Below are 11,362 nucleotides of genomic sequence, written 5' to 3'. Positions count from 1 at the left end.
TAATATCAGACTCTCTAGAAAATATAGTTTATGTTGGGTGATAAACAGCGGCAGAACCGGCCAGTAAACGCAGCACAGAAAACATCCAGATATCCCAACAATTTGCTCGCTCAGCACAAAGTCCAGGAGCGCAACTGAAGAATCCCCACTGCGTGTTTATTTAGGAGACGGTTTCACACCAAGTCCGGACACTCGTTATTGCAGAAGAGCGGGTCAGCAAGCAGCCCACACCGGAAACGATTATTGACTTCTATCTCGCCATCATATACCGCAGCGCAGTACAATTGGTAAGCAAGACACAAGAAGTAGCGTATAACATAATAATCTGGACATAAAGGTCTCTCTGCATGTCTAGAACAGGGAGGATGAGCTTTCTAGGTTTTATCCACCAAGACATAATCCCAGACTGTACAAATCTAAGCAAAGCGACAGAGTTTGGAGTCCGATAAGAACCAGTCGGCCGTCTAGTCTGCCCATTTCTCCCGATCTTAAGACTCAGAGTGTATTCATCTTAGATTCAGGATAGCTTTAAGCTTATCGCACATATGTTTGAATTCCCTCAATGTATCAGACCTTACCGCTTCTGCTGGCAGGCTGTTCCACTTATCTTCCACCCTCTTAGTAATGTGAAATTTCTTAACATTACATCTGAACCTCTGACTCTCCTTATGGTGTTGATATCGGACTGTAGCGTTTTCGGAAATGTGTTTATAGATAATGCGCTACGCACGTTTTTTAAGTGGGAAAGAGCTAGTTTTAGAGTGTTAAAAACGTCCCAAGAGACACAATCTTATCAGTCATGTGAAAATTTTATGAACATTGATTTCGCCCCAATATCACTGTGACTATAGTCCGCAGAGGTGCTCGGCTTCCCAGGGCTTTGAAGCAGGGGTCCCGCTTGCATGCGATCAGCTGCCAAATCGCACGCTCCTCGTACTATTGAAACACAATCGATGGCCCTCACAGGAAACACAATCGCAGACGGACGCGAGATAAGCATTGTGAACCCTGTAGAACCACAAGAAACCATACAAACGAGAGGCCCTGCTTTACTACGGGGCAAGAAGTATCATAAAGAGGGCAAAATATCGGACAAAAAGCCAATATCTTTTATTATTCCACTAGCAGAAGATTATAACAACAGAACACATAAGAGCTTCTATAAAGGGACCCATACAGCCCCACCAAAGCTTAATGCATGTACATGCTGCGTGTGTGTGTGTGTGTGTATGTATGTATATATATATATATATATATATATATATATATATATATATATATATATATATACACATAAAAAATACACACATCGGTAAAAAAAACTATAGTATGTATGTATGTGTGTGTGTGTGTGTGTGTGTGTGTACATATATATTAATAAAAGAACACACACAGCAGTGAAAACACTATAGTCTGCATACTGCGCCAGCCAATCACAGGGAAGCACCTTGTCGCATGTATACAGAGGTTCTCATTATACCCTACCCTAGGCAGCACTGGAGCTGGCTGCCGGTGGGGAGGCGCGCATGCTTAATGCATGTCTGGTATTGTGAATAGCATGGGGGGGGGGACGATGCATCCTCTATGCATTGGCATGCAGAAATGGTAACATAAGAGTATCGCTTGGTATCTGCATTACAATGCATACGAAGGACGGAATTTCCCCTTAATTCTATTCTAGGGCTCGGCAAATCCTCGGAGCCAGATAGTCTAGATTTCAGATCTGGATTTTTAACTTCTTGTGCCATTTTATACCAATGTCTACGGGAGGGTAGCAAAAAAACAAATGATCTATTATATACGGTATATATATATATATATATATATACACATATATATATACACACACACACATTAAGCTGACTTCTACATACATTTGCAAAGCCCATCTTCCCCATGGACCTATGGTACAGACCTATCTGAGAAAGTCCCGAGCTCATCTATCGGAGCGCTGCCGACACATACCCAGCACGGCTATATTAATGATTTCTATGAATACGCACAATAAAAAGGCACGTCTTCAGCAGAAGTCTCACTAGTGATCACATCACGTTTCTGTGAAACACACTCGTGCCAGAGGCCCAATCTTCTGCATGATTTATTATGTCATCGACATGACTCATGAATGCTTAGAACTATGTGCAAGTAAAGGAAGCAGAAGCGGAACTCCATAACCTAATCAAGCGAATTCCAACACAGCCCGCTAAAGCCAATACAAGTATCACTATTAAAACCGACGACACTATTGCGACAACACCATCACAATATTATACAACAGCCTGCATCTCAGTGGGCATTCTATTGTCACAAATAACATGAGTTTATTGGATCTTGGGTGATCCCCCATTACCGTGGCACATGATAAAGATATACGCTGTAGAAGTGACCCCGTGCACGTATCAAGATGATTCCACATTCCGTTGGCCCTTTGCCACCCGGAAATAACCTTGTTAAAGCCGCGATGCGGATTAGAGGAGATCAAGGCTTAGAAGAACCCAAGGAAAGGATCTGCCTCGGTTAAATACCTGTCTTGATTCACAGTCATTCACAATGCAGCGTAAATGCATCACACGTTCTAGATAGCACTTAAACTCATCATCTCAGGTAACGGAGAAACTAGGAAATCACACTGCAAACAATCAGTGGGACTTAATCACATTACAAATACAATAAGCGCCATATCAGTTTTGACGAAACAACAATCAGGAAAGGATACAGAGAACGGCTCTCCAGCAGAGCCGGTAAAAGTCAAGCAGGAGAAATGCTTGGAGGTCTATTTCTAATAATCCGATTCAGTGTCCCAAAATAAAATTACATCAATTATGTATATTAAACCCAGTGCATGGGGGCTGAATGCCAATTTAACTCTTTAAGACTTTAATGCGGAAATATAGTAATCCAGGTAAAAAGGCCAAACCCCACCTCGTAAAAGTTACTAGGACTTTGTGTTATCGCACAGGGATATGGGATACATGGTACGAGGCATCCTTAACAAAACACAAACACAAAATCGGTAACAATCATATAACATAAGATTTCAAGACCACAGAGGTCTCTTCTTCAATAAGCCAACTCTAGATCCAGTAACATTCCTCTATGCTGGTGCCACCCACTAAATACAATCTGGCTATCGCCTACAGGCGCCCAACATGCGCAGCATCGCCAAAATAAATAAAAGGAGGACGAACACAAGTGTTCAGTATAATGCTGTCGCATGGCAGCAGGACTGAAACATGTTAGGATAAGTGATAAAGTGAAAAATCACAAAAGTAATAGCCAGAAAAAGACTGCGTAAATTACCCTGCGCGGCTTCCCATCCGCCGCCAGCCACACCATCCTATGTATAAAGGCTGCAAGGTTTGTTTACACACGGCTGACGAGATCTAGATCGTCCCAAAGGCTTGCACTCTATTATACTTTAGATAAGGCATCATCTGTACCAAATCTGCGCTCCAACATGCCATTAGTAGCACATTTTAAGCACTGAGCCCTGACTCCAGGTCACCTGAAACAGGAGACCCCAACACACTCCACCACAGGTGGCCAACATGCCTGCTGCCCCTCAGACCCCATATTCCTCTACCGCACATGCCAGCTGGGGCGCTCTCTAACACCTATCACTCCCAATCAGCCAGCAAGTAAATACTTGCCCTCCCGCGGGCGAGCTGCCAGACGCCCCTTACAGATCATCCCATTCCCTCCCACGGTGAACAAGACCCCCTAAAGCGCCCCACTGTCCCGGCCAGATCAGTAACAACCCCGATCTCAGGTTAGGGGCACCGCTGCCCGTTAAGTCCGTTTAATCAGCTGCCAAATAACTCACACAGAGAGCTCATCCGACCTCCAGCCCTATCCTGTGGCATACGGTCACGGCCCGGTCAGCACCAAAGACCCGCGACCACCACAGCTACAAACAGCCAAGTAAAAACCGGTCTTACCTAGCGTGCAGAGCCGCAGCATCCCTCCACGGGCCGCAGAGCCCCCGGCACACTCAGCCCTCTTGTACCCCTAACACACGTCCCGTAACGGTTCAATGTTAGCTCCTCAACTCACAGCGCCGCATTCGTAACCTGCCACGCAGCGCCTCCTGTGTCCGACTGGTGCCGCAACCGCACTCCCGTCCGCACAGCAGCGAGCGCACTAAACACGCCCCTTCGTTTCGGGACACGCCCCAATACATTGAACTGGTTTCCCGTACCCTACGCAGCCCCACCCCGTCCGTGTACACTTAGTGTTGCTTCGGCGCCAGGGCTACGTTCTGTGGGGTAAAACACAGGCCACGCCTCCATTGTCCATATGTGACCCGCCCTCTCCATGTATTACCGAGAGCCGACGCTGAAACAGGTGGCGTCTTCTCACGGAATGTGGTGCGGGAATATTGCGGGAAAATATTATTCATGTCTACATAACATTCCTCGCGAACCGAGCCACGAACCGACTCACACATTTCACCGAAGTTTTCTTCTCATTACCACAAAGATCTAGTTTTACTTTATACTGAAAAATGTATATTTCATAAATACACACACACACATATGGACAAAAGTATTGGGACACCTGACCATTACATCAATGGGGACTTTTATGACATCGTATTCTAAACACATAGACATTAATATATAGTTGGTCCCACTTTGCAGTTATAATTGTTGCCCATTCATCCAGTAGAGCATTTTTTAGATCAGGCACTGATGTTGGGCGAGAAGGTCTGGCTCCCAATCTCCTTTCCGGGTCAGGGCCAGTCAAATTCTTCTGCACCAAACTCATCCAACCAAGTGTTTATGGACCTTGCTTTGTGCTCTGGGGCACAGTCATGCTGAAATAGAAAAGGACTTTCCCCAAACTTTTCCCACAAAGTTGGAAGCGTATCATTGTACGCTGAAGTATTAAGATTATCCTTCACTCGAAGTAAGGGGACCAAACCCTGAAAAACATACCTAGACCATTTCCCTCCTCCACCACTTTACAGAAGACACTATGCATTCTGATGGGTAGCGTTCTCCTGGCATCCGCTAAATCAGGCTTCCAGATAGTGAAGAGACCCCGGAGAATACGTTTCCACTGCTCCAGAGTCCAGTGTGCTTTACGCCACTCCAGCTGACACTTGACATTGTGTGTAGTGAACTTCAGCTTGTGTGCAGCTGCTCAGCAGAGAGTCGCCCAGGGCAGAATACAATTTCGGTGGACGACTGATACCCAGACCCATTCTACTGTCAATGTTTGTCTATTGAGATGGCTGCCTATGTGCTTTATTTTATATACCTGCTAGCAATCGGTGTGGCTGAAATTAACTCAATAATTAAGAGTGGTGTTCACATACATTTGGTTATATAGTGTATTTAGAGACACATATATGTTACTGTATATTGAATATTCTTCTTTAGAAGGTGTTAAAGTTATCTCTGAATGGTTCGGGGGCACTGCAGCAGTTTTACTTAGATTAAAGCGGCACTACAGCCACCATATGAACACACACTCACACTTACACATTCATGCTAACACACACATGTATGCATACACACTCACTCTAACATACATAGAAAAGCAGCCTCATATGATTCCCTGCTGTGATGCCATCTTGGCAAGTGCCAGATCAGACCAGCCCCTTATGAAGAAGTGCTGCAGCTTCTACCACAGGTAAATTCTTTATTTTTTTAATTAACATTTGATTCAGACCCCCCATGCATGTGTGGCGAAAATGCTTCCAATGTCTCCAAAGAAGCTCTGGACCATGGAGGGCAGGTGCAGAGCTGCAGCTTCTAACTCTGGCAAGTGGGTTTTCTTTTATTTTCAATATTGCATATTAAAGTTCTTTTAAAGTGCTTTAATATGCATTCTTCTTTAGGAACATATGAAACATTATTGATTCATCTACCCTGATATAACAAGTAATTGTTTCCATCAATATAGAACCAAATGTGAGTTTCCTGTGAGGTGACAACAGGAAAATCAACCTAGGCTTGTTGACTCACACTTGTGTCACTGAAGTCGCTTTAGGGAGCTGATAGTGTTATTAAGTAATCCACTAGAAGTGTCCGTACTCGCTCATATCAGGGAGGTGTTTGCTAAACATACCATGTGTCGGCAAATAAATACCTAAGTGTTATACAGATCTCTATTCCCCGCCCTTTGTAGTTTCATATAGAGAGGTACGATTTGGCCAACCATTTAAACCCATATTTGGATGCGACCAGGTATTATTTGAAGAAATGCATTGTGTGGAGAAAATGCTTCACGCTGTTGAGGTTGGCACCTTGATTTAAATGATTTTTTATTTCATTTTTTAAAATTATTTGTTATCCAATTAAAGGGTCCCTGAAATCTTAGGAGTCAGCACTCCGAGATATGCCACCTCTCCCTCCTCTGCTCTGCAGAAACCTCTAAGGGGGGTAGATCCTCTTGGTGATGTCTGTGGGCTTTCCTACGCGTCAGTGAGCGTTCCTGCTGACATCGAGGGAAACACCCTCATTTAAAAGGGGAAATGGGCAGGGAGTGGGGCGTGTCAAGACCCCGCAACCTTGAGGATTCTCCAGGCCAAACTCAAAGAGTTCGCAGGTATGCCCATAAAATGTCCACAACACTCTTTTAATACCGGTCACGGTGCACTTTAAAATGGCCTTGATTGTTCAGCCTTCTTTTATCTCTTGTCCTTCTTTCCTCATGTGTGGGCACAGTAAGAAATAAATATGCCTCATGTGTGATTGTGTCCAATTTAACTTCATACGTACCTATCTAAAGGGGAATTGTCATGTAAACATGCCCTGCTCCCTAGTTATGCCCCAACTGCAAATTCAATGCTAGGTATGTAATCTTTTGCAAAAAGGGGTTGATTAAAATCCTTCAGCCCACTTTGCTAACATAAGCCTTCCTTATACAAAGTGACCTCTAGAATGCATCGGAGGATCATAATCATACCTGGGAATTTTCTGGCAGCCTAGAGCCCCCTTGTAGGATGCAGGTGGGCGGTCCCGCTGACATCAGTGGGCGGTCCCGCTGACATCATGCCATTGTTGGAGAGGAAGCAGGCGGGTAGTGGGCCATGCTGCGACACCCCCCCCTCCCTCGACCTGGAGTTTCCCCATAGTGACACAGAGACCCGGAGAAGCGGTGCTTCACCCAGAGACTCCTGGGTTCCCAGGTGCGTCCATAATATGCCATGTAGTTTGCTGCATGGTGATGGTCCAGTCTGTGACTTGCATTATCTACGTTTTGCTGGAGCTGCTGGAATCATGCACTTTCTTTTAAATAAGGCAGATTTTTCTGTCGGACTTTCGTGGAATAGCACATAAGTAACTGGATTGTGCAAAAGGCTAAAAGTAGATAAAGTTTTGCTGCTGAGGAGGAAATCTTGCAACTCAATACAGGTTATAATAAACAGAGATGTTCAAGTAGGCAGGTCTTGCTTTTTGGGAAGTAAAGAGGGTACTCTAACTATTAACTCTAACCCCTTTACAATATTATTCATAAAAATAATGTCTGGCATATATGAATATGATTTCAAAAGAAAGCCCTACTTATCCAGAAAAAAACAAACAAAAGGTTTTTTGGTCCTGTAATGTAAAATGGCCCTGTCCTGAAGGGGTTAAGATCTACCACTAGAAGTCAAATTTTAGCATTGCTTCCAGGGTCCAATTTGGCAGCTAAGATTTGAATCTCTGAACGTGAATACAAATAACATGTTGTATGGTGTTTAAGCAAATGTTATTAAAAATAATCTTTTAATAAAACTGACAACATATGTACATAGCGCTTCACAATTTATAGTATAATTAAAAAATGAAGTAAACAAAGGGCAGTCATATAAATATACATTTTGAGAGAGGTATATTAGGAAAGGAGCTCCCTGTCCCACAGAGCTTACAGTCTATGTACATGATACTGGGAGCCCTATTTGAATGGGAGCCCTTGGCAAATGTAAAAGTGCCGTGATTATATTGTTAATTTGTAGCTGGCTATTTTAGTTGTTCTCAGGCTTCATTCATGCTAGTTACACCCCAACCCACTCCTGATTTTATGGAAATGAACAATCAGTGCTGAGATACCGAAATTAAGTCAGGGCTGAGATCCTTTACCCGTCAAGTTGAGATCATACGACAATACAAGGTTCACAGGAAGGCCGCCACAATTTAAAAGAGATTACATGAGGAATCAGGAATAGTGCACAGACGTGTTGGCTTGATCTGGCTGTATTTCACCAAAACAGGTCCTTCCAGTACACAGTTTGAATGAGAAGTGAAGATTTAACAGATTAAAGTCACTGAAACCAGTCATTCTATATGTTCCAGTTCATCCCAAAAGTGTTCGATGGGGTTGAGGTCAGGGAACTGTGCGGCCAGGCAAGTTCTTCCGCACCAAACTCATCCAACCATGTCTTCCATGAATGGGCAAAGATTCCCATAGAAACTCTCCAAAATCACGTGGAAAGCCTTCCCAGAAGAGTGGAAGCTGTTATAGCTGCAAAGGGGGACCAACTACATATTAATGTCTATGTATTTACAATACGATGTCATCAAAGTCCCTATTGGTGTAATGGTCAGGTGCCCCAATGCTTTTGTGCAAAACTTTTTTATGCATGTCTGTTTTATTATTTATTTTGTTGGTTTCTAAAGCTCTGCGGTCAGAGGACAATATTACTTTTATTATATGTATTAAATACATTGACAATTGTCTTAAAAGACACTAGAATGCCCACTTCCAGTGTTGACTTTTCGTTGGATTTCATTGAATATAGCGCTCTGTCTAAAGAGAGGCTTGAAGAGACAACCACATATAAACTCCTGACCTCCCTGCAGATTATGCCTTGGATTCTGTTTGTTTTAGTCTAATTTCGTATTAGCTGGTCTAGCTATTGTCATGGTCAAGGCAGAGTTCAAGCCACTATGGGAGAATACACTGGGTGTTCCGCCATTGCCTATGCATGTGCGGGAGCGATGCATGTATGTGCAGTAGATTCGATAGTCCTTTCCTGCTAGGAGACAGCTGGATTCCTGACAATGACATAGGCCATGGCTGCCCATTTAAAAACAAAAAGACACACTACTGTATAAAATATTTATTAATATTTGTTGGGTTTTTGGACCAAAAAAAAAAATGCTGGGAAACTTGACCCCCTCATCTCAGGTAGTGGTATCGCATCTGAAGTATATTTAAAGAATGGTAATTCTACTTATACATTTCGTGTCACAGGGGAGATTTTAGGCATTGTTCATTTAATGCACTTGAGACATCCGTAAAACCTCACCCCATAGAGACGTGAACAATGTCACAGCCTGAAACATCTCAATGATGACATCAGAAACTTAAAAGCGTGCTATTTTGCTACAACAAAGCTGCACATTTTCATTCATCACAATACCACACAGGGTATATTTTAAGAGTTTCTACAACATGAAAGGGGTTAGGCAGCATAGGGGGGTTGGCACGTTCCTCATAGCATTTACTCTGAGGTTAAAGACATGAATGATTACGACGTGACAGTCACAGTCTGGCCTTCCAGTTACACGTTTTACTGGGCAATTCTTTGCTCAAAGACTACATAACGATAGAACGTTCATGTGAGTTGTTTGTGACAAATTCTTCCGTGTGGGATGCTGAGAAAGAACACAGGGAGTCAAATGTTGCAACTAGGAAAGAAATTGACAGATTTTTGCTGAGCTTTGCATTTGATGTAATGTATATTGTAACAATACGCGCTGTCTATTCAGAGTATTTTAACAAAGGTTTATTGTCATATATATGTATATGTATATGTGTATAAATGGTCTGTAACAATCCATTATTAGAATGTGTATATATACACATATATATATATATATATATATATATATATATATATATATATATATACTTGAGAACACACACTATGTTTTATTGCAATGCATTGCCAAATATCAACTTGCATGTCAGAGTAATTATAGTCTGCTATAATTAAATGGTAAGAGTAATTACAAATGTTGTAAAGAAACAACCACAATGAGCCATAGCTGTGGTATTCTCATATAGCAAAAGGCTTAGCCCTCCTTCCTATAAACATGTTGTAGTGGAACTGTACATTAACAGGTGAAGAACTTAATAGATGGGATTTGGTTTATATGCTCCTGACACCAAAGTAACTTAATGAGATGTAACTAATGAATAACCTGCAAATGCTGTCAGGCCGCACCCCAGCAGGCTAACCATTGCCCTAAATCTGAAGGCTGATACAACTAGGGTTATGCATAATAATGAGTCTGGGGCATAAGTTGTCTTTTTCTCCATAGCAACCAGTCCATTTTGCAGATTTATAAAATGCGTTGCTATGCATGGTAAGACCATTTTCTCTGCCCCTTTTTTTTCAAAGCCCAAGTTATTGTGCTTCCCCTTGTGTGAAGAGAGCTGTTGTGATCCAGTGCATTAGGGCCACAGCGGAAACTGGATCCACAATCTACCTCTTATGGGGCTGCTTTTCTAACTTGTGGGTATGCAGCCCCTTCCTTCCCTTTGTAGAGTCCTAAAGGAGGGCTGGATCTTCAAGATTCCCCTTTGAAAATGGGAACCCTCACCAAAAACCAAGACTTTAAGGACAAGGCTCTGCTGCAGCATTTCCAGTGCAAAACAAGCGTGTGATTCCATTTAAAAACGCATGTACAAAAACAGGAATAGGAAGTGCCTATAAATGTGTGAGAAAAGAATCAGTGCCATTTCTAGCATCATAACAAATTGACCCTCTACCCACGAACCAGACAGGGCAGTGTGGGCAAGAAAAAAATAAAATAGTGCGTGAAGAGTGTACTTAGCGGTCCAACAAGTGAATGAATTGTGCACAATGAACCCCACCTTGTCACACACCCTGGTGGAGTTAAAGAGGGGAGTGTACCCTTGGCTTAAAGCCTCAATGGCCTCAAGGCCAAAGGACCAAGTGTCACAGGCACTACATTCGATCTTAGCCAAAAGGCAGAGAAGGGATCTTAGCGCCCTAAACTGTCAATAGATCTACTCATGCTAGTACAGTAGATATCTTACCATGGGTATCCATTGATATTTTGCACACTGAGTAGATCACATTAGATATACCGGTAAACGCCCCATTAAATTATTAAATGTAACCTTTAATTAAATACTAAAAGATAAAATAAAATAAATCCTGTCTTGTGGAGGGTATTATAATGTCATAACAATATCATGCTTTGTGTGGTGACTTAGTCAGTATCCTCAGATAATCTATTTGCCACTAAAGGTTAATGCAGTGTGGTCAATATCAATCCCACAGTATGGTTTGGGGGTCTTCTATGTTCATTCCTCCATCTCATTATGTTCAGTCCTCCATTAATTTCACCATCATTCACTCTCCCTCACTACTTTGCATTTTCTTCCAGTGTGCCTG

The sequence above is a fragment of the Sceloporus occidentalis genome, unplaced genomic scaffold (genome assembly GCF_023333645.1).
Source record: "Sceloporus occidentalis isolate IW3139 unplaced genomic scaffold, rSceOcc1.0.p SCAF_166, whole genome shotgun sequence".
NCBI lineage: Eukaryota > Metazoa > Chordata > Lepidosauria > Squamata > Phrynosomatidae > Sceloporus > Sceloporus occidentalis.
Note: the sequence above shows the minus strand (reverse complement) of the source record.